Source organism: Euprymna scolopes, chromosome 46, assembly GCF_053919585.1.
Source record: "Euprymna scolopes isolate OS-2025 chromosome 46, ASM5391958v1, whole genome shotgun sequence".
Taxonomy (NCBI): Eukaryota; Metazoa; Mollusca; class Cephalopoda; order Sepiida; family Sepiolidae; genus Euprymna; species Euprymna scolopes.
Window position 1 is genome coordinate 1,476,987 of NC_136527.1, and position 27,364 is coordinate 1,504,350.

The window sequence follows — 27,364 nt, forward strand, 5'->3', positions numbered from 1 at the left end:
ATATATATATATTATATATATTTATTTCAATTAAAAAAATAACTTCTAATAATTATGTGATCTATATACAAATTGTCTCCCTTGAATATATATATATATATATATATATATATATATATATATATTATATATATTTATTTCAATTAAAAAAATAACTTCTAATAATTATGTGATCTATATACAAATTGTCTCCCTTGAATATATATATATATATATATATATATATATATTATATATATTTATTTCAATTAAAAAAATAACTTCTAATAATTATGTGATCTATATACAAATTGTCTCCCTTGAATATATATATATATATATATATATATATATATATTATATATATTTATTTCAATTAAAAAAATAACTTCTAATAATTATGTGATCTATATACAAATTGTCTCCCTTGAATATATATATATATATATATATATATTATATATATTTATTTCAATTAAAAAATAACTTCTAATAATTATGTGATCTATATACAAATTGTGTCCCTTGAATATATATGTATATATATATATATATATATATATATATATATATTTATTTCATTAAAAAAATAACTTCTAATAATTGTGTGATCTATATACAAATTGTCTCCCTTGAATATATACATATATATTAAAAAAATAACTTCTAATAATTATGTGATCTATATACAAATTGTGTCCCTTGAATATATAAATATATATATATATATATATATATATATATATATATATTTATTTCATTTAAAAAAATAACTTCTAATAATTATGTGATCTATATACAAATTTTCTCCCTTGAATATATATATATATTATATATATATTTATTTCAATTAAAAAATAACTTCTAATAATTATGTGATCTATATACAAATTTTCTCCCTTGAATATATATATATATATATTATATATATATTTATTGCAATTAAAAAATAACTTCTAATAATTATGTGATCTATATACAAATTGTCCCCTTGAATATATATATATATATATATATATATATATATATACATATATATATATATATATATATATTCAAGGGAGACAATTTGTATAAATATGTGATCTATATATAAATTGTCTCCCTTGAATATATATATATATATATATATATAAATAATTATATATATATATAATTATACTAGCATATGTTCCTGGCGTAGCCCCGGTGTTTGGCGGTGTATGCTGCCCAACTCCCCCACTAAAAAAAAAGCAAAAAAACGGGAAATTTTTAAAAATTTGACCCCTATTATGAACCCTTAAAATTTATTGTTTTGGGCTCAAATCAAGATATTAATTTAGATCCATGTCCAAGGAAACTATATCTAAAATTTCAAGTGTTTAGACCCATAATTGTCAGAGGAGATTTGTAGAGTTCTCAAAGGCCAGATCATTGAACTTTTACCTCTTAATCGCCAAATTTCTGTCCAAATACCAATTGCATAGATTTTCCAAAATCTCAGTACCCTCTACATCAAAATTTTGAATTTGTAGACTAAAATTGACAGAGTTATTGCTAAGAGAAATGTACACACAGACAGACATTTTCACTTCTATAGATAGATAGATAGATAATGAGAGACAGAAAGATAAATATATACAATGATTAATGAATTAGTAGAGATAGTTGTTAAATTTTTGGAAATATATATGGCAATTTGATGGTAAGACTTTGAGCTAACTGTTAGGATTTAAAATATATACATAGAAATTCAAATGACAGGACTTATATGTAGAGTGCTCAATACATCAGTAGAGCAAGGTAATAAGTTAAAAAAAATGCATACGTCAATTTAGATAACCATACTGTTTTTGGTATTCTTGTGTGAATATGACATAATGTAATATAAATTTTAATAATTTTATTCTAAATGTTATGATTCTCAATGAAAAATCTAAAATGTCAATATTGCTCTATGTATGATAAAGCATTGTCATATAATTTTCTTTCAATAATATAAACGTTTGATAATATCAGTTCTTTCTAGTGATGAGCACTTATTTAAAGTGTAATTATTAAGTAAAAATCTGAATAAAATATGTTTATTGCTCTGTCTTATTGAGCACACTCATATAACTCTAGTTAAATCTTAATATTTATATCTCTTGTAATAAAATAAACGTTTTATAATATCAGCTCTGTCACGTGTTGAGCACTTATTTAAAGTGTAATTATTAAGTAAAAATCTACATAAAATGTCTTTATTGCTCTATGTCTTATTGAGCACTCTTATATAACTCTGGTTAAATCTTAATGTTTATTTAGCCTGTAATAAAATAAACGTTTTATAATATCAGCTCTGTCTTGAGCACTATTTAAAGTATAATTATTAAGTAAAAATCTTAATAAATGTCTTTAGTGCTCTATGTCTCATTGAGCACTCTTAATTAACTCTGATAAATCTTAATATTTATATCTCTTGTAATAAAATAAACGTTTTATAATATCAGCTCTGTCTAGTGTTGAGCACTTGTTTAGAGTATAATTATTAACTAAAAATCTAAATAAAATGTCTTTATTGCTCTGTGTCTCATTGAGCACTCTTCTATAACTCTGGGTAAAGCTCTTTCGTACGTTTAAACAATATATATATATATTTATATATATATATATATATATATATATATATATATATATATATATATATATATATATATATATATATGCCAATGATGCTTGCATGTGCTCCATGGTTTAATATAGCTGTGTAGTAAATTTAACAATTGTGTTGTTTAATTATGCAAGACGATTTTACTTTAAGAGTGCTCAATGCATTTATAGAGCTTTGTAGTAAGATTTGGAAACATTTTGGCAATTATTTTAGACAAATCTACTTCCAGAGTGCTCAATATATTAGTAGAGCTAAATAAAACATTTGAGAAACATATATGGCATTTCAACTGCATAAATTTATTTTGACAGAGTTCAATACATTAGTAGAGCTAAATATAGACGTTCAAAAACATGTATGGCAATTCAGCTACACAATTCAGAATACTTTGAGAGTGCTCAATACATTAGTAGACGAAAGCATAAAATTCAGGAAACATGAAGAGCTCTGCAGTATGTTTTGAAAACCTAAATGTCAATACGTAAGTATAGATATACTGTAAGTTTTTAATATATATATATATATATATATGTATATATATAACACAAGTATTTGAAACAAGTTTCCTATTTGAGTGCCTAATATATTTGAGAGCTCTATGGTAACTTTAAAGAACATATTTCAAAATTAGGTTAGACAAATTTTCTTTGAGAGTGCTCGTTTCTAAGTAGAGCTCTGTAGAAAATTTTTGAGACATGTTCAGCAATTTAAGTTCATATCAGTTAATAAATAGAGCTATATAGTGACTTCTGCAAATTTATATGGCACTTATCCTAGACAAGTTAACTCTTGTAGCTGTGCAATAACATAAGAGTTCTGCATTAGTTTTGGGGTATGGTTCTCACTTTATTAGGGCAATAACTTGGACATATTATACTCTGGACAAATCCATTGAGGACAACCAAAATTAACCTGTTTTTTTTCCACTCTGCTGAATAAGACTCATCTGTCTTGGTTCACTCTTGGGACATTAAAACAAAAAAGGTGAAGAATTAAAAAAGAATGCAAAAATGTAAATGTCTTTGCAAGTCATTCATTTTTACTTTCATAACACAAAAACATCTGTAAGAACTTGATAAAAGAATGCACAAACAATAAAATACAACTTTGCTGTCTTGGAATCTGAAATCAGTAGAAACTTCCCCTACTGAAATTCCCGCACACCTCAAAAAAAAAAAAAGAATCCTTCCTAATGCAATACTTTTCAAGCAATTACAGTGTCAGACTTGGTACTGCAATAACTCTGTAAACTGAAAAAAAAATATATAAAAAAATGTTAAGCAAAATTGATTCTCCCAACACCACAGATTAACTACAAAAATACTTGATAAAGCAAGACACAATTACAAATGTGTATGAAAAAAATAAAAATAAAAAAAATTAAAAAAATCAACCAAGCAATGGATCATGATTTTCTGGTGTTTGATGGAATGTAAGTAGGCATACAGCCTGGATAATTTTCCAAGGTAAGTGATGATATTCATCATTATTGTGTTTTTGGATTAGTTCAGATATATCTCATAACTATAATTGTTTTATGTATATATTTATATGTCTAGATGTTATGTGTTCTATTTGCATGTTTCCTATAGAAAACAATTTACATAAAATCTAAAAGTGAAATTTATCTCCCTTGCCTGTCTCTCTTTATACCTCTGTATTTATCTAGATCTGTCTATCTCTCTTTTTTATTCTTTATCCCTATTCCCCGTCTTGCCATCCCCTATGTCCGAACTTATAAATTTCAACATGTCTAGCTTAATAAGCTTCTCATTTACCGGTACCAAACTCCCGTTTTAAAGTTAAAAGTTTTAACTTGAATACGCGCTGAAATGTCAAGGTAACAGTAGGCCTCAATCAGGCACTTCCAGACGCCAACCTACACGGTGCGGAGAAAAAACAGAAAAAAACTAAGTCCCGATGTGCCTAGCAGATTAGAAGGCATTTTGCTACGCCTACATGCACCCAACATGGCAGTAGGCGTCGATCGGGCACTTCCAGACACTTACTTACACTGTTCTGAACTTAGAAATTTTCATTTGAATACAAGCTGACATGTGTTAGTCTATAGGATTCTCACCTACCTATACCTACGTCCCCTCTTGTTTAGACTTAGAAATTTTCAATTGAATACACGTTGACTTGCCTTGGTCTATAGGATTCTCATCTACCTATACCTACATCCCCTCTTGTTTGGACTTAGAAATTTTCAATTGAATACACGTTGACTTATCTTGGTCTATAGGATTCTCATCTACCTATACCCACATCCCCTCTTGTTTGGACTTAGAAATTTTCATTTGAATACACGTTGACTTGCCTTGGTCTATAGGATTCTCATCTACCTATACCTTCATCCCCTCTTGTTTGGACTTAGAAATTTTCAATTGAATACACGTTGACTTATCTTGGTCTATATGATTCTCATCTACCTATACCCACATCCCCTCTTGTTTGGACTTAGAAATTTTCAATTGAATACACGTTGACTTGCCTTGGTCTATAGGATTCTCATCTACCTATACCCACATCCCCTCTTGTTTGGACTTAGAAATTTTCAAGTGAATACACGTTGACTTGCCTTGGTCTATAGGATTCTCATCTACCTATACCCACATCCCCTCTTGTTTGGACTTAGAAATTTTCAATTGAATACACATTGACTTGCCTTGGTCTATAGGATTCTCATCTACCTATACCCACATCCCCTCTTGTTTGGACTTAGAAATTTTCAATTGAATACACGTTGACTTGCATTGGTCTATAGGATTCTCATCTACCTATACCCACATCCCCTCTTGTTTGGACTTAGAAATTTTCAATTGAATACACGTTGACTTGCCTTGGTCTATAGGATTCTCATCTACCTATACCCACATCCCCTCTTGTTTGGACTGAGAAATTTTCAAGTGAATACACGTTGACTTGCCTTGGTCTATAGGATTCTCATCTACCTATACCCACATCCCCTCTTGTTTGGACTTAGAAATTTTCAAGTGAATACACGTTGACTTGCCTTGGTCTATAGGATTCTCATCTACCTATACCCACATCCCCTCTTGTTTGGACTTAGAAATTTTCAATTGAATACACGTTGACTTGCATTGGTCTATAGGATTCTCATCTACCTATACCCACATCCCCTCTTGTTTGGACTTAGAAATTTTCAAGTGAATACACGTTGACTTGCCTTGGTCTATAGGATTCTCATCTACCTATACCCACATCCCCTCTTGTTTGGACTTAGAAATTTTCAATTGAATACACGTTGACTTGCCTTGGTCTATAGAATTCTCATCTACCTATACCCACATCCCCTCTTGTTTGGACTTAGAAATTTTCAAGTGAATACACGTTGACTTGCATTGGTCTATAGGATTCTCATCTACCTATACCCACATCCCCTCTTGTTTGGACTTAGAAATTTTCAATTGAATACACGTTGACTTGCCTTGGTCTATAGGATTCTCATCTACCTATACCCACATCCCCTCTTGTTTGGACTTAGAAATTTTCAATTGAATACACGTTGACTTGCCTTGGTCTATAGGATTCTCATCTACCTATACCCACATCCCCTCTTGTTTGGACTGAGAAATTTTCAAGTGAATACACGTTGACTTGCCTTGGTCTATAGGATTCTCATCTACCTATACCCACATCCCCTCTTGTTTGGACTTAGAAATTTTCAAGTGAATACACGTTGACTTGCCTTGGTCTATAGGATTCTCATCTACCTATACCCACATCCCCTCTTGTTTGGACTTAGAAATTTTCAATTGAATACACGTTGACTTGCCTTGGTCTATAGGATTCTCATCTACCTATACCCACATCCCCTCTTGTTTGGACTTAGAAATTTTCAATTGAATACACGTTGACTTGCATTGGTCTATAGGATTCTCATCTACCTATACCCACATCCCCTCTTGTTTGGACTTAGAAATTTTCAAGTGAATACACGTTGACTTGCCTTGGTCTATAGGATTCTCATCTACCTATACCCACATCCCCTCTTGTTTGGACTTAGAAATTTTCAATTGAATACACGTTGACTTGCCTTGGTCTATAGAATTCTCATCTACCTATACCCACATCCCCTCTTGTTTGGACTTAGAAATTTTCAAGTGAATACACGTTGACTTGCATTGGTCTATAGGATTCTCATCTACCTATACCCACATCCCCTCTTGTTTGGACTTAGAAATTTTCAATTGAATACACGTTGACTTGCCTTGGTCTATAGGATTCTCATCTACCTATACACACATCCCCTCTTGTTTGGACTTAGAAATTTTCAATTGAATACACGTTGACTTGCATTGGTCTATAGGATTCTCATCTACCTATACCCACATCCCCTCTTGTTTGGACTTAGAAATTTTCAATTGAATACACGTTGACTTGCCTTGGTCTATAGGATTCTCATCTACCTATACCCACATCCCCTCTTGTTTGGACTGAGAAATTTTCAAGTGAATACACGTTGACTTGCCTTGGTCTATAGGATTCTCATCTACCTATACCCACATCCCCTCTTGTTTGGACTTAGAAATTTTCAAGTGAATACACGTTGACTTGCCTTGGTCTATAGGATTCTCATCTACCTATACCCACATCCCCTCTTGTTTGGACTTAGAAATTTTCAATTGAATACACGTTGACTTGCCTTGGTCTATAGGATTCTCATCTACCTATACCCACATCCCCTCTTGTTTGGACTTAGAAATTTTCAATTGAATACACGTTGACTTGCCTTGGTCTATAGGATTCTCATCTACCTATACCCACATCCCCTCTTGTTTGGACTTAGAAATTTTCAAGTGAATACACGTTGACTTGCCCTTGTCTATAGGATTCTCATCTACCTATACCCACATCCCCTCTTGTTTGGACTTAGAAATTTTCAAGTGAATACACGTTGACTTGCCTTGGTCTATAGGATTCTCATCTACCTATACCCACATCCCCTCTTGTTTGGACTTAGAAATTTTCAAGTGAATACACGTTGACTTGCCTTGGTCTATAGGATTCTCATCTACCTATACCCACATCCCCTCTTGTTTGGACTTAGAAATTTTCAATTGAATACACGTTGACTTGCCTTGGTCTATAGGATTCTCATCTACCTATACCCACATCCCCTCTTGTTTGGACTTAGAAATTTTCAAGTGAATACACGTTGACTTGCCTTGGTCTATAGGATTCTCATCTACCTATACCTACATCCCCTCTTGTTTGGACTTAGAAATTTTCAATTGAATACACGTTGACTTGTCTTGGTCTATAGGATTCTCATCTACCTATACCCACATCCCCTCTTGTTTGGACTTAGAAATTTTCAAGTGAATACACGTTGACTTGCCTTGGTCTATAGGATTCTCATCTACCTATACCCACATCCCCTCTTGTTTGGACTTAGAAATTTTCAAGTGAATACACGTTGACTTGCCTTGGTCTATAGGATTCTCATCTACCTATACCCACATCCCCTCTTGTTTGGACTTAGAAATTTTCAAGTGAATACACGTTGACTTGCCTTGGTCTATAGGATTCTCATCTACCTATACCTACATCCCCTCTTGTTTGGACTTAGAAATTTTCAATTGAATACACGTTGACTTGTCTTGGTCTATAGGATTCTCATCTACCTATACCCACATCCCCTCTTGTTTGGACTTAGAAATTTTCAAGTGAATACACGTTGACTTGCCTTGGTCTATAGGATTCTCATCTACCTATACCCACATCCCCTCTTGTTTGGACTTAGAAATTTTCAAGTGAATACACGTTGACTTGCCTTGGTCTATAGGATTCTCATCTACCTATACCCACATCCCCTCTTGTTTGGACTTAGAAATTTTCAAGTGAATACACGTTGACTTGCCTTGGTCTATAGGATTCTCATCTACCTATACCCACATCCCCTCTTGTTTGGACTTAGAAATTTTCAAGTGAATACACGTTGACTTGCCTTGGTCTATAGGATTCTCATCTACCTATACCCACATCCCCTCTTGTTTGGACTTAGAAATTTTCAAGTGAATACACGTTGACTTGCCTTGGTCTATAGGATTCTCATCTACCTATACCCACATCCCCTCTTGTTTGGACTTAGAAATTTTCAATTGAATACACGTTGACTTGCCTTGGTCTATAGGATTCTCATCTACCTATACCCACATCCCCTCTTGTTTGGACTTAGAAATTTTCAAGTGAATACACGTTGACTTGCCTTGGTCTATAGGATTCTCATCTACCTATACCCACATCCCCTCTTGTTTGGACTTAGAAATTTTCAATTGAATACACGTTGACTTGCCTTGGTCTATAGGATTCTCATCTACCTATACCCACATCCCCTCTTGTTTGGACTTAGAAATTTTCAAGTGAATACACGTTGACTTGCCCTGGTCTATAGGATTCTCATCTACCTATACCCACATCCCCTCTTGTTTGGACTTAGAAATTTTCAAGTGAATACACGTTGACTTGCCTTGGTCTATAGGATTCTCATCTACCTATACCCACATCCCCTCTTGTTTGGACTTAGAAATTTTCAATTGAATACACGTTGACTTGCCTTGGTCTATAGGATTCTCATCTACCTATACCCACATCCCCTCTTGTTTGGACTTAGAAATTTTCAATTGAATACACGTTGACTTGCCTTGGTCTATAGGATTCTCATCTACCTATACCCACATCCCCTCTTGTTTGGACTTAGAAATTTTCAAGTGAATACACGTTGACTTGCCTTGGTCTATAGGATTCTCATCTACCTATACCCACATCCCCTCTTGTTTGGACTTAGAAATTTTCAATTGAATACACGTTGACTTGCCTTGGTCTATAGGATTCTCATCTACCTATACCCACATCCCCTCTTGTTTGGACTTAGAAATTTTCAAGTGAATACACGTTGACTTGCCTTGGTCTATAGGATTCTCATCTACCTATACCCACATCCCCTCTTGTTTGGACTTAGAAATTTTCAATTGAATACACGTTGACTTGCCTTGGTCTATAGGATTCTCATCTACCTATACCCACATCCCCTCTTGTTTGGACTTAGAAATTTTCAAGTGAATACACGTTGACTTGCCTTGGTCTATAGGATTCTCATCTACCTATACCCACATCCCCTCTTGTTTGGACTTAGAAATTTTCAATTGAATACACGTTGACTTGCCTTGGTCTATAGGATTCTCATCTACCTATACCCACATCCCCTCTTGTTTGGACTTAGAAATTTTCAAGTGAATACACGTTGACTTGCCTTGGTCTATAGGATTCTCATCTACCTATACCCACATCCCCTCTTGTTTGGACTTAGAAATTTTCAAGTGAATACACGTTGACTTGCCTTGGTCTATAGGATTCTCATCTACCTATACCCACATCCCCTCTTGTTTGGACTTAGAAATTTTCAATTGAATACACGTTGACTTGCCTTGGTCTATAGGATTCTCATCTACCTATACCCACATCCCCTCTTGTTTGGACTTAGAAATTTTCAAGTGAATACACGTTGACTTGCATTGGTCTATAGGATTCTCATCTACCTATACCCACATCCCCTCTTGTTTGGACTTAGAAATTTTCAAGTGAATACACGTTGACTTGCCTTGGTCTATAGGATTCTCATCTACCTATACCCACATCCCCTCTTGTTTGGACTTAGAAATTTTCAAGTGAATACACGTTGACTTGCCTTGGTCTATAGGATTCTCATCTACCTATACCCACATCCCCTCTTGTTTGGACTTAGAAATTTTCAATTGAATACACGTTGACTTGCATTGGTCTATAGGATTCTCATCTACCTATACCCACATCCCCTCTTGTTTGGACTTAGAAATTTTCAATTGAATACACGTTGACTTGCCTTGGTCAATAGGATTCTCATCTACCTATACCAACATCCCCTCTTGTTTGGACTTAGAAATTTTCAATTGAATACACGTTGACTTGCCTTGGTCTATAGGATTCTCATCTACCTATACCCACATCCCCTCTTGTTTGGACTTAGAAATTTTCAATTGAATACACGTTGACTTGCATTGGTCTATAGGATTCTCATCTACCTATACCCACATCCCCTCTTGTTTGGACTTAGAAATTTTCAAGTGAATACACGTTGACTTGCCTTGGTCTATAGGATTCTCATCTACCTATACCCACATCCCCTCTTGTTTGGACTTAGAAATTTTCAATTGAATACACGTTGACTTGCATTGGTCTATAGGATTCTCATCTACCTATACCCACATCCCCTCTTGTTTGGACTTAGAAATTTTCAATTGAATACACGTTGACTTGCCTTGGTCTATAGGATTCTCATCTACCTATACCCACATCCCCTCTTGTTTGGACTTAGAAATTTTCAATTGAATACACGTTGACTTGCCTTGGTCTATAGGATTCTCATCTACCTATACCCACATCCCCTCTTGTTTGGACTTAGAAATTTTCAAGTGAATACACGTTGACTTGCCTTGGTCTATAGGATTCTCATCTACCTATACCCACATCCCCTCTTGTTTGGACTTAGAAATTTTCAATTGAATACACGTTGACTTGCATTGGTCTATAGGATTCTCATCTACCTATACCCACATCCCCTCTTGTTTGGACTTAGAAATTTTCAATTGAATACACGTTGACTTGCCTTGGTCTATAGGATTCTCATCTACCTATACCCACATCCCCTCTTGTTTGGACTTAGAAATTTTCAAGTGAATACACGTTGACTTGCCTTGGTCTATAGGATTCTCATCTACCTATACCCACATCCCCTCTTGTTTGGACTTAGAAATTTTCAATTGAATACACGTTGACTTGCCTTGGTCTATAGGATTCTCATCTACCTATACCCACATCCCCTCTTGTTTGGACTTAGAAATTTTCAAGTGAATACACGTTGACTTGCCCTGGTCTATAGGATTCTCATCTACCTATACCCACATCCCCTCTTGTTTGGACTTAGAAATTTTCAAGTGAATACACGTTGACTTGCCTTGGTCTATAGGATTCTCATCTACCTATACCCACATCCCCTCTTGTTTGGACTTAGAAATTTTCAATTGAATACACGTTGACTTGCCTTGGTCTATAGGATTCTCATCTACCTATACCCACATCCCCTCTTGTTTGGACTTAGAAATTTTCAATTGAATACACGTTGACTTGCCTTGGTCTATAGGATTCTCATCTACCTATACCCACATCCCCTCTTGTTTGGACTTAGAAATTTTCAAGTGAATACACGTTGACTTGCCTTGGTCTATAGGATTCTCATCTACCTATACCCACATCCCCTCTTGTTTGGACTTAGAAATTTTCAATTGAATACACGTTGACTTGCCTTGGTCTATAGGATTCTCATCTACCTATACCCACATCCCCTCTTGTTTGGACTTAGAAATTTTCAAGTGAATACACGTTGACTTGCCTTGGTCTATAGGATTCTCATCTACCTATACCCACATCCCCTCTTGTTTGGACTTAGAAATTTTCAATTGAATACACGTTGACTTGCCTTGGTCTATAGGATTCTCATCTACCTATACCCACATCCCCTCTTGTTTGGACTTAGAAATTTTCAAGTGAATACACGTTGACTTGCCTTGGTCTATAGGATTCTCATCTACCTATACCCACATCCCCTCTTGTTTGGACTTAGAAATTTTCAATTGAATACACGTTGACTTGCCTTGGTCTATAGGATTCTCATCTACCTATACCCACATCCCCTCTTGTTTGGACTTAGAAATTTTCAAGTGAATACACGTTGACTTGCCTTGGTCTATAGGATTCTCATCTACCTATACCCACATCCCCTCTTGTTTGGACTTAGAAATTTTCAAGTGAATACACGTTGACTTGCCTTGGTCTATAGGATTCTCATCTACCTATACCCACATCCCCTCTTGTTTGGACTTAGAAATTTTCAATTGAATACACGTTGACTTGCCTTGGTCTATAGGATTCTCATCTACCTATACCCACATCCCCTCTTGTTTGGACTTAGAAATTTTCAAGTGAATACACGTTGACTTGCATTGGTCTATAGGATTCTCATCTACCTATACCCACATCCCCTCTTGTTTGGACTTAGAAATTTTCAAGTGAATACACGTTGACTTGCCTTGGTCTATAGGATTCTCATCTACCTATACCCACATCCCCTCTTGTTTGGACTTAGAAATTTTCAATTGAATACACGTTGACTTGCCTTGGTCTATAGGATTCTCATCTACCTATACCCACATCCCCTCTTGTTTGGACTTAGAAATTTTCAATTGAATACACGTTGACTTGCATTGGTCTATAGGATTCTCATCTACCTATACCCACATCCCCTCTTGTTTGGACTTAGAAATTTTCAATTGAATACACGTTGACTTGCCTTGGTCAATAGGATTCTCATCTACCTATACCAACATCCCCTCTTGTTTGGACTTAGAAATTTTCAATTGAATACACGTTGACTTGCCTTGGTCTATAGGATTCTCATCTACCTATACCCACATCCCCTCTTGTTTGGACTTAGAAATTTTCAATTGAATACACGTTGACTTGCATTGGTCTATAGGATTCTCATCTACCTATACCCACATCCCCTCTTGTTTGGACTTAGAAATTTTCAAGTGAATACACGTTGACTTGCCTTGGTCTATAGGATTCTCATCTACCTATACCCACATCCCCTCTTGTTTGGACTTAGAAATTTTCAATTGAATACACGTTGACTTGCATTGGTCTATAGGATTCTCATCTACCTATACCCACATCCCCTCTTGTTTGGACTTAGAAATTTTCAATTGAATACACGTTGACTTGCCTTGGTCTATAGGATTCTCATCTACCTATACCCACATCCCCTCTTGTTTGGACTTAGAAATTTTCAATTGAATACACGTTGACTTGCCTTGGTCTATAGGATTCTCATCTACCTATACCCACATCCCCTCTTGTTTGGACTTAGAAATTTTCAAGTGAATACACGTTGACTTGCCTTGGTCTATAGGATTCTCATCTACCTATACCCACATCCCCTCTTGTTTGGACTTAGAAATTTTCAATTGAATACACGTTGACTTGCATTGGTCTATAGGATTCTCATCTACCTATACCCACATCCCCTCTTGTTTGGACTTAGAAATTTTCAATTGAATACACGTTGACTTGCCTTGGTCTATAGGATTCTCATCTACCTATACCCACATCCCCTCTTGTTTGGACTTAGAAATTTTCAATTGAATACACGTTGACTTGCCTTGGTCTATAGGATTCTCATCTACCTATACCCACATCCCCTCTTGTTTGGACTTAGAAATTTTCAAGTGAATACACGTTGACTTGCCTTGGTCTATAGGATTCTCATCTACCTATACCCACATCCCCTCTTGTTTGGACTTAGAAATTTTCAATTGAATACACGTTGACTTGCATTGGTCTATAGGATTCTCATCTACCTATACCCACATCCCCTCTTGTTTGGACTTAGAAATTTTCAAGTGAATACACGTTGACTTGCCTTGGTCTATAGGATTCTCATCTACCTATACCCACATCCCCTCTTGTTTGGACTTAGAAATTTTCAATTGAATACACGTTGACTTGCCTTGGTCTATAGGATTCTCATCTACCTATACCCACATCCCCTCTTGTTTGGACTTAGAAATTTTCAATTGAATACACGTTGACTTGCCTTGGTCTATAGGATTCTCATCTACCTATACCCACATCCCCTCTTGTTTGGACTTAGAAATTTTCAATTGAATACACGTTGACTTGCATTGGTCTATAGGATTCTCATCTACCTATACCCACATCTCCTCTTGTTTGGACTGAGAAATTTTCAAGTGAATACACGTTGACTTGCCTTGGTCTATAGGATTCTCATCTACCTATACCCACATCCCCTCTTGTTTTGACTTAGAAATTTTCAAGTGAATACACGTTGACTTGCATTGGTCTATAGGATTCTCATCTACCTATACCCACATCCCCTCTTGTTTTGACTTAGAAATTTTCAATTGAATACACGTTGACTTGCCTTGGTCTATAGGATTCTCATCTACCTATACCCACATCCCCTCTTGTTTGGACTTAGAAATTTTCAATTGAATACACGTTGACTTGCCTTGGTCTATAGGATTCTCATCTACCTATACCCACATCCCCTCTTGTTTGGACTTAGAAATTTTCAATTGAATACACGTTGACTTGCATTGGTCTATAGGATTCTCATCTACCTATACCCACATCCCCTCTTGTTTGGACTTAGAAATTTTCAATTGAATACACGTTGACTTGCCTTGGTCTATAGGATTCTCATCTACCTATACCCACATCCCCTCTTGTTTGGACTTAGAAATTTTCAATTGAATACACGTTGACTTGCCTTGGTCTATAGGATTCTCATCTACCTATACCTACATCCCCTCTTGTTTGGACTTAGAAATTTTCAATTGAATACACGTTGACTTGTCTTGGTCTATAGGATTCTCATCTACCTATACCCACATCCCCTCTTGTTTGGACTTAGAAATTTTCAAGTGAATACACGTTGACTTGGCTTTGTCTATAGGATTCTCATCTACCTATACCCACATCCCCTCTTGTTTGGACTTAGAAATTTTCAAGTGAATACACGTTGACTTGCCTTGGTCTATAGGATTCTCATCTACCTATACCCACATCCCCTCTTGTTTGGACTTAGAAATTTTCAATTGAATACACGTTGACTTGCCTTGGTCTATAGGATTCTCATCTACCTATACCCACATCCCCTCTTGTTTGGACTTAGAAATTTTCAATTGAATACACGTTGACTTGCCTTGGTCTATAGGATTCTCATCTACCTATACCCACATCCCCTCTTGTTTGGACTTAGAAATTTTCAAGTGAATACACGTTGACTTGCCCTGGTCTATAGGATTCTCATCTACCTATACCCACATCCCCTCTTGTTTGGACTTAGAAATTTTCAAGTGAATACACGTTGACTTGCCTTGGTCTATAGGATTCTCATCTACCTATACCCACATCCCCTCTTGTTTGGACTTAGAAATTTTCAAGTGAATACACGTTGACTTGCCTTGGTCTATAGGATTCTCATCTACCTATACCTACATCCCCTCTTGTTTGGACTTAGAAATTTTCAATTGAATACACGTTGACTTGTCTTGGTCTATAGGATTCTCATCTACCTATACCCACATCCCCTCTTGTTTGGACTTAGAAATTTTCAAGTGAATACACGTTGACTTGCCTTGGTCTATAGGATTCTCATCTACCTATACCCACATCCCCTCTTGTTTGGACTTAGAAATTTTCAATTGAATACACGTTGACTTGCCTTGGTCTATAGGATTCTCATCTACCTATACCCACATCCCCTCTTGTTTGGACTTAGAAATTTTCAATTGAATACACGTTGACTTGCCTTGGTCTATAGGATTGTCATCAACCTATACCCACATCCTCTCTTGTTTAGACTTAGAAATTTTCAAGTGAATACACGTTGACTTGCCTTGGTCTATAGGATTCTCATCAACCTATATCTACATCCCCTCTTGTTTGGACTTAGAAATTTTCAAGTGAATACACGTTGACTTGCCTTGGTCTATAGGATTCTCATCTACCTATACCCACATCCCCTCTTGTTTGGACTTAGAAATTTTCAATTGAATACACGTTGACTTGCCTTGGTCTATAGGATTCTTATCTACCTATACCTTCATCCCCTCTTGTTTGGACTTAAAAATTTTCAATTGAATACACGTTGACTTGCCTTGGTCTATAGGATTCTCATCTACCTATACCTACATCCCCTCTTGTTTGGACTTAGAAATTTTCAATTGAATACACGTTGACTTGCCTTGGTCTATAGGATTCTTATCTACCTATACCTTCATCCCCTCTTGTTTGGACTTAGAAATTTTCAATTGAATACACGTTGACTTGGCTTTGTCTATAGGATTCTCATCTACCTATACCTACATCCCCTCTTGTTTGGACTTAGAAATTTTCAATTGAATACACGTTGACTTGCCTTGGTCTATAGGATTCTTATCTACCTATACCTTCATCCCCTCTTGTTTGGACTTAAAAATTTTCAATTGAATACACGTTGACTTGCCTTGGTCTATAGGATTCTCATCTACCTATACCTACATCCCCTCTTGTTTGGACTTAGAAATTTTCAATTGAATACACGTTGACTTGCCTTGGTCTATAGGATTCTTATCTACCTATACCTTCATCCCCTCTTGTTTGGACTTAGAAATTTTCAATTGAATACACGTTGACTTGGCTTTGTCTATAGGATTCTCATCTACCTATACCTACATCCCCTCTTGTTTGGACTTAGAAATTTTCAAGTGAATACACGTTGACTTGCCTTGGTTTATAGGATTCGCATCTACCTATACCTTCATCCCCTTTTGTTTGGACTTAGAAATTTTTTTTTTACTACACGCCCCCATGATCATTAAAGATCATTCACATCTCATAATCCGGTTTCCAGATCGGTGCATTGCGTTCTCTTTGCGGTCTCTGCATCGGCACCGGTTCATCTTCATCACTCACTGGCTCAGTACCACCATCCTCATCACCAAAATGGACCACACGCCTTAAATCTAAAACATGTCGTGGCATTCCATTGACACTTAAGTTGTTTGGGGATTGCACTCCTGTTGTCACTCCTCTCCCCCACTGCGTTGTGCATCGGGCATTAGGCGGTTTCACCCAAACTTCTCCTATTCTCATAATCTTCACAAATAATGCTATTTACATAAAACTTTCATACCTACTAACTCTAACCCTAACAAATAATACTGTTTACATAAAGCTTCCATACCTACTAAATCTAACACTAAAAATTATGCTGTTTACATAAAACTTCCATACCTACTAACTCTAACAAATAAAGATATTTATATAAAGCTTCCATACCTATTAACTCTAATCCTTTTCCTAACAGATAATGTTGTTTACATAAACTTCCATACCTACTAACTCTAACCCTAATCCTAACAAATAAAGATATTTACATAAAGCTTCCATACCTACTAATTCTAATCCTTATCCTAACAGATAATGTTGTTTACATAAAACTTCCACACCTACTAACTCTAAACCTAATCCTAACATAAATGCTGTTTACATAAAACTTCCATACCTACTAACTCTAACCCTAACAAATAATGCTATTTACATAAAACTTCCATACCTACTAACTCTAACCCTAAAAAAAATAATGCAATTTCCGTAAAACTTCCATACCTACTAATGCAAACCCTAATCCTAACCAATAATGCTATTAAAAAAAACTTCCATCCCTACTAACTCTAACCCTAACAAAAAAGCTCTTTACATAAATCTTCCATACCTACTAACTCTAACCCTAATCCTAACAAATAATGCTATTTACATAAACCTTCCATACCTACTAACTCTAACCCTTATCCTAACAAATAATGCTATTTACATAAATCTTCCATACCTACTAACTCTAACCCTTATCCTAACAAATAATGCTATTTACATAAATCTTCCATACCTACTAACTCTAACCCTAAAAAATAATGCTATTTACATAAAGCTTCCATACCTACTAACTCCAATCCTAACAAATAATGCTGTTTACATAAAACTTCCATACCTACTAACTCTAATCCTTACAAATAATGCTGTTTACATAAAACTCCCATACCTACGAACTCTAATCTTAACAAATAATGCTGTTTACATAAAACTTCCATACCTACTAACTCTAATCGTAACAAATAATGCTATTTACATAAAACTTCCATACCTACTAACTCTAATCCTTAGAAATAATTCTGTCTACATAAAGCTTCCATACCTACTAACTCCAATCCTTACAAATAATGCTGTTTACATAAAACTTCCATACCTACTAACTCTAATCCTTACAAATAATGCTGCTTACATAAAACTTTCATACCTACTAACTCTAATCGTAACAAATAATGCTATTTACATAAAACTTCCATACCTACTAACCCTAATCCTTACAAATAATGCTGCTTACATAAAACTTCCATACCTACTAACTCTAATCCAAAAAAATAATGCTGTTTACATAAAACTTCCATACCTACTAACTCTAATCCTAACAAATAATGCTTTTTACATAAAGCTTCCATACCTACTAACTCTAATCCTAACAAATAATGCTATTTACATAAAACTTCCATACCTACTAACTCTAATCCTAACAAATAATGCTATTTACATAAATCTTCCATACCTACTAACTCTAATCCTAACAAATAATGCTATTTACATAAAACTTCCATACCTACTAACTCTAACCCTAATCCTAACAAAAAATGCTATTTACATAAAACTTCCATTCCTACTAACTCTAACCCTAATTTTAACAAATAATGCTATTTACATAAAACTTCCATACCTACTAACTCTAACCCTAATCCTAACAAATAATGCTATTTACATAAATCTTCCATTCCTACTAACTCTAACCCTAATCCTAACAAATAATGCTATTTACATAAATCTTCCATACCTACTAACTCTAACTCTAATCCTAACAAATAATGCTGTTTACATAAAACTTCAATACCTACTAACTCTAATCCTAACAAATAATGCTGTTTACATAAAACTTCCATACCTACTAACTCTAATCCTTACAAATAATGCTATTTACATAAAACTTCCATACCTACTAACTCTAATCCTAACAAATAATGCTATTTACATAAAACTTCCATACCTACTAACTCTAATCCTAACAAATAATGCTATTTACATAAAACTTCCATACCTACTAACTCTAATCCTAACAAATAATGCTATTTACATAAAACTCCCATACCTACTAACTCTAATCCTTACAAATAATGCTATTTACATAAAACTTCCATACCTACTAACTCTAATCCTAACAAATAATGCTATTTACATAAAACTTCCATACCTACTAACTCTAATCCTAACAAATAATGCTATTTACATAAAACTCCCATACCTACTAACTCTAATCCTTACAAATAATGCTATTTACATAAAACTTCCATACCTACTAACTCTAATCCTAACAAATAATGCTATTTACATAAAACTTCCATACCTACTAACTCTAATCCTAACAAATAATGCTATTTACATAAAACTTCCATACCTACTAACTCTAATCCTACCAAATAATGCTATTTACATAAAACTTCCATACCTACTAACTCTAATCCTAACAAATAATGCTATTTACATAAAACTTCCATACCTACTAACTCTAATCCTAACAAATAATGCTATTTACATAAAACTCCCATACCTACTAACTCTAATCCTTACAAATAATGCTATTTACATAAAACTTCCATACCTACTAACTCTAATCCTAACAAATAATGCTATTTACATAAAACTTCCATACCTACTAACTCTAACCCTAACAAATAATGCTATTTACATAAAACTTCCATACCTACTAACTCTAATCCTAACAAATAATGCTATTTACATAAAACTCCCATACCTACTAACTCTAATCCTTACAAATAATGCTATTTACATAAAACTTCCATACCTACAAACTCTAATCCTAACAAATAATGCTATTTACATAAAATTTCCATACCTACTAACTCTAATCCTTACAAATAATGCTATTTACATAAAACTCCCATACCTACTAACTCTAATCCTTACAAATAATGCTATTTAAATTAAAACTTCCATACCTACTAACTCTAATCCTAACAAATAATGCTATTTACATAAAACTTCCATACCTACTAATTCGAACCCTAACAAATAATGCTCTTTATATAAAGCTTCCACATCTAACTCTAACCCTAATCCGAACAAATAATGCTATTTACATAAAGCTTCCATACCTACTAATTCGAACCCTAACAAATAATGCTCTTTATATAAAGCTTCCACATCTAACTCTAACCCTAATCCTAACAAATAATGCTATTTACATAAAACTTCCATACCTACTAATTCGAACCCTAACAAATAATGCTCTTTATATAAAGCTTCCACATCTAACTCTAACCCTAATCCTAACAAATAATGCTATTTACATAAAACTTCCATACCTACTAACTCTAACCCTAACAAATAATGCTATTTACATAAAACTTCCATACCTACTAACTCTAACCCTAATCCTAACAAATAATGCTATTTACATAAAACTTCCATACCTACTAATTCGAACCCTAACAAATAATGCTCTTTATATAAAGCTTCCACATCTAACTCTAACCCTAATCCTAACAAATAATGCTATTTACATAAAACTTTCATACCTACTAACTCTAACCCTAACAAATAATGCTGTTTACATAAAACTTCCATACCTACTAACTCTAACCCTAATCCTAACAAATAATGCTATTTACATAAAACTTCCATACCTACTAACTCTAACCCTAACAAATAATGCTATTTACATAAAACTTCCATACCTACTAATTCGAACCCTAACAAATAATGCTCTTTATATAAAGCTTCCACATCTAACTCTAACCCTAATCCTAACAAATAATACTATTTACATAAAGCTTCCATACCTACTAATTCGAACCCTAACAAATAATGCTCTTTATATAAAGCTTCCACATCTAACTCTAACCCTAATCCTAACAAATAATGCTATTTACATAAAACTTCCATACCTACTAATTCGAACCCTAACAAATAATGCTCTTTATATAAAGCTTCCACATCTAACTCTAACCCTAACAAATAATGCTATTTACATAAAACTTTCATACCTACTAACTCTAACCCTAACAAATAATGCTGTTTACATAAAACTTCCATACCTACTAACTCTAACCCTAATCCTAACAAATAATGCTATTTACATAAAACTTCCATACCTACTAACTCTAACCCTAACAAATAATGCTATTTACATAAAACTTCCATACCTACTAATTCGAACCCTAAAAAATAATGCTCTTTATATAAAGCTTCCACATCTAACTCTAACCCTAATCCTAACAAATAATGCTATTTACATAAAGCTTCCATACCTACTAATTCGAACCCTAACAAATAATGCTCTTTATATAAAGCTTCCACATCTAACTCTAACCCTAATCCTAACAAATAATGCTATTTACATAAAACTTTCATACCTACTAACTCTAACCCTAACAAATAATGCTGTTTACATAAAACTTCCATACCTACTAACTCTAACCCTAATCCTAACAAATATAGCTATTTACATAAAACTTCCATACCTACTAACTCTAACCCTAACAAATAATGCTATTTACATAAAACTTCCATACCTACTAATTCGAACCCTAACAAATAATGCTCTTTATATAAAGCTTCCACATCTAACTCTAACCCTAATCCTAACAAATAATGCTATTTACATAAAGCTTCCATACCTACTAATTCGAACCCTAACAAATAATGCTCTTTATATAAAGCTTCCACATCTTACTCTAACCCTAATCCTAACAAATAATGCTATTTACATAAAACTTCCATACCTACTAATTCGAACCCTAACAAATAATGCTCTTTATATAAAGCTTCCACATCTAACTCTAACCCTAATCCTAACAAATAATGCTATTTACATAAAGCTTCTATACCTACTAATTCGAACCCTAACAAATAATGCTCTTTATATAAAGCTTCCACATCTAACTCTAACCCTAATCCTAACAAATAATGCTATTTACATAAAGCTTCCATACCTACTAATTCGAACCCTAACAAATAATGCTCTTTATATAAAGCTTCCACATCTAACTCTAACCCTAATCCTAACAAATAATGCTATTTACATAAAACTTCCATACCTACTAATTCGAACCCTAACAAATAATGCTCTTTATATAAAGCTTCCACATCTAACTCTAACCCTAATCCTAACAAATAATGCTATTTACATAAAACTTTCATACCTACTAACTCTAACCCTAACAAATAATGCTGTTTACATAAAACTTCCATACCTACTAACTCTAACCCTAATCCTAACAAATAATGCTATTTACATAAAACTTCCATACCTACTAACTCTAACCCTAACAAATAATGCTATTTACATAAAACTTCCATACCTACTAATTCGAACCCTAACAAATAATGCTCTTTATATAAAGCTTCCACATCTAACTCTAACCCTAATCCTAACAAATAATGCTATTTACATAAAACTTCCATACCTACTAATTCGAACCCTAACAAATAATGCTCTTTATATAAAGCTTCCACATCTAACTCTAACCCTAATCCTAACAAATAATGCTATTTACATAAAACTTCCATACCTACTAATTCGAACCCTAACAAATAATGCTCTTTATATTTAAGCTTCCACATCTAACTCTAACCCTAATCCTAACAAATAATGCTATTTACATAAAACTTTCATACCTACTAACTCTAACCCTAACAAATAATGCTGTTTACATAAAACTTCCATACCTACTAACTCTAACCCTAATCCTAACAAATAATGCTATTTACATAAAACTTCCATACCTACTAACTCTAACCCTAACAAATAATGCTATTTACATAAAACTTCTATACCTACTAATTCGAACCCTAACAAATAATGCTCTTTATATAAAGCTTCCACATCTAACTCTAACCCTAATCCTAACAAATAATGCTATTTACATAAAACTTCCATACCTACTAATTCGAACCCTAACAAATAATGCTCTTTATATAAAGCTTCCACATCTAACTCTAACCCTAATCCTAACAAATAATGCTATTTACATAAAGCTTCTATACCTACTAATTCGAACCCTAACAAATAATGCTCTTTATATAAAGCTTCCACATCTAACTCTAACCCTAATCCTAACAAATAATGCTATTTACATAAAGCTTCCATACCTACTAATTCGAACCCTAACAAATAATGCTCTTTATATAAAGCTTCCACATCTAACTCTAACCCTAATCCTAACAAATAATGCTATTTACATAAAACTTCCATACCTACTAATTCGAACCCTAACAAATAATGCTCTTTATATAAAGCTTCCACATCTAACTCTAACCCTAACCCTAACAAATAATGCTATTTACATAAAACTTTCATACCTACTAACTCTAACCCTAACATATAATGCTGTTTACATAAAACTTCCATACCTACTAACTCTAACCCTAATCCTAACAAATAATGCTATTTACATAAAACTTCCATACCTACTAACTCTAACCCTAACAAATAATGCTATTTACATAAAACTTCCATACCTACTAATTCGAACCCTAACAAATAATGCTCTTTATATAAAGCTTCCACATCTAACTCTAACCCTAATCCTAACAAATAATGCTATTTACATAAAGCTTCCATACCTACTAATTCGAACCCTAACAAATAATGCTCTTTATATAAAGCTTCCACATCTAACTCTAACCCTAATCCTAACAAATAATGCTATTTACATAAAACTTCCATACCTACTAATTCGAACCCTAACAAATAATGCTCTTTATATAAAGCTTCCACATCTAACTCTAACCCTAATCCTAACAAATAATGCTATTTACATAAAACTTTCATACCTACTAACTCTAACCCTAACAAATAATGCTGTTTACATAAAACTTCCATACCTACTAACTCTAACCCTAATCCTAACAAATAATGCTATTTACATAAAACTTCCATACCTACTAACTCTAACCCTAACAAATAATGCTATTTACATAAAACTTCCATACCTACTAATTCGAACCCTAACAAATAATGCTCTTTATATAAAGCTTCCACATCTAACTCTAACCCTAATCCTAACAAATAATGCTATTTACATAAAACTTCCATACCTACTAATTCGAACCCTAACAAATAATGCTATTTACATAAAACTTCCATACCTACTAATTCGAACCCTAACAAATAATGCTCTTTATATAAAGCTTCCACATCTAACTCTAACCCTAATCCTAACAAATAATGCTATTTACATAAAACTTCCATACCTACTAATTCGAACCCTAACAAATAATGCTATTTACATAAAACTTCCATACCTACTAATTCGAACCCTAACAAATAATGCTCTTTATATAAAGCTTCCACATCTAACTCTAACCCTAATCCTAACAAATAATGCTATTTACATAAAACTTCCATACCTACTAATTCGAACCCTAACAAATAATTCTCTTTATATAAAGCTTCCACATCTAACTCTAACCCTAATCCTAACAAATAATGCTATTTACATAAAACTTCCATACCTACTAATTCGAACCCTAACAAATAATGCTCTTTATATAAAGCTTCCACATCTAACTCTAACCCTAATCCTAACAAATAATGCTATTTACATAAAACTTCCATACCTACTAATTCGAACCCTAACAAATAATGCTATTTACATAAAACTTCCATACCTACTAATTCGAACCCTAACAAATAATGCTCTTTATATAAAGCTTCCACATCTAACTCTAACCCTAATCCTAACAAATAATGCTATTTACATAAAACTTCCATACCTACTAATTCGAACCCTAACAAATAATGCTCTTTATATAAAGCTTCCACATCTAACTCTAACCCTAATCCTAACAAATAATGCTATTTACATAAAACTTCCATACCTACTAATTCGAACCCTAACAAATAATGCTCTTTATATAAAGCTTCCACATCTAACTCTAACCCTAATCCTAACAAATAATGCTATTTACATAAAACTTCCATACCTACTAATTCGAACCCTAACAAATAATGCTCTTTATATAAAGCTTCCACATCTAACTCTAACCCTAATCCTAACAAATAATGCTATTTACATAAAACTTTCATACCTACTAACTCTAACCCTAACAAATAATGCTGTTTACATAAAACTTCCATACCTACTAACTCTAACCCTAATCCTAACAAATAATGCTATTTACATAAAACTTCCATACCTACTAACTCTAACCCTAACAAATAATGCTATTTACATAAAACTTCCATACCTACTAATTCGAACCCTAACAAATAATGCTCTTTATATAAAGCTTCCACATCTAACTCTAACCCTAATCCTAACAAATAATGCTATTTACATAAAACTTTCATACCTACTAAATCTAACCCTAACAAATAATGCTATTTACATAAAACTTCCATACCTACTAACTCTAACCCTAACAAATAATTCTGTTTACATAAAACTTCCATACCTACTAACTCTAACCCTAACAAATAATGCTATTTACATAAAACTTCCATACCTACTAATTCGAACCCTAACAAATAATGCTCTTTATATAAAGCTTCCACATCTAACTCTAACCCTAATCCTAACAAATAATGCTATTTACATAAAACTTTCATACCTACTAAATCTAACCCTAACAAATAATGCTATTTACATAAAACTTCCATACCTACTAACTCTAACCCTAACAAATAATTCTGTTTACATAAAACTTCCATACCTACTAACTCTAACCCTAACAAATAATGCTATTTACATAAAACTTCCATACCTACTAATTCGAACCCTAACAAATAATGCTATTTACATAAAACTTCCATACCTACTAATTCGAACCCTAACAAATAATGCTATTTACATAAAACTTCCATACCTACTAACTCTAACCCTAACAAATAATGCTATTTACATAAAACTTCCATACCTACTAATTCGAACCCTAACAAATAATGCTATTTACATAAAACTTCCATACCTACTAATTCGAACCCTAACAAATAATGCTATTTACATAAAACTTCCATACCTACTAATTCGAACCCTAACAAATAATGCTATTTACATAAAACTTCCATACCTACTAACTCTAACCCTAACAAATAATGCTATTTACATAAAACTTCCATACCTACTAATTCGAACCCTAACAAATAATGCTATTTACATAAAACTTCCATACCTACTAATTCGAACCCTAACAAATAATGCTATTTACATAAAACTTCCATACCTACTAACTCTAACCCTAACAAATAATGCTATTTACATAAAACTTCCATACTTACTAATTCGAACCCTAACAAATAATGCTATTTACATAAAACTTCCATACCTACTAACTCTAACCCTAACAAATAATGCTATTTACATAAAACTTCCATACCTACTAATTCGAACCCTAACAAATAATGCTATTTACATAAAACTTCCATACCTACTAATTCGAACCCTAACAAATAATGCTATTTACATAAATCTTCCATACCTACTAACTCTAACCCTAACAAATAATGCTATTTACATAAAACTTCCATACCTACTAATTCGAACCCTAACAAATAATGCTATTTACATAAAACTTCCATACCTACTAACTCTAACCCTAACAAATAATGCTATTTACATAAAACTTCCATACCTACTAATTCGAACCCTAACAAATAATGCTATTTACATAAAACTTCCATACCTACTAACTCTAACCCTAACAAATAATGCTATTTACATAAAACTTCCATACCTACTAATTCGAACCCTAACAAATAATGCTATTTACATAAAACTTCCATACCTACTAATTCGAACCCTAACAAATAATGCTATTTACATAAAACTTCCATACCTACTAACCCTAATCCTAACAAATAATGCTATTTACATAAAACTTTCATACCTACTAACTCTAACCCTAACAAATAATGCTGTTTACATAAAACTTCCATACCTACTAACTCTAACCCTAATCCTAACAAATAATGCTATTTACATAAAACTTCCATACCTACTA

General features: G+C 33.4%; 1 protein-coding gene across 1 annotated transcript in view; it reads right to left on the minus strand.

Annotated features, from left to right (window-relative positions):
• The window catches only part of LOC145270981 (uncharacterized), a 276,865-nt gene that overhangs the window by 229,163 nt on the left and 20,338 nt on the right, over positions 1-27,364 (minus strand). The gene's annotated exons all lie outside the window — the stretch shown is intronic.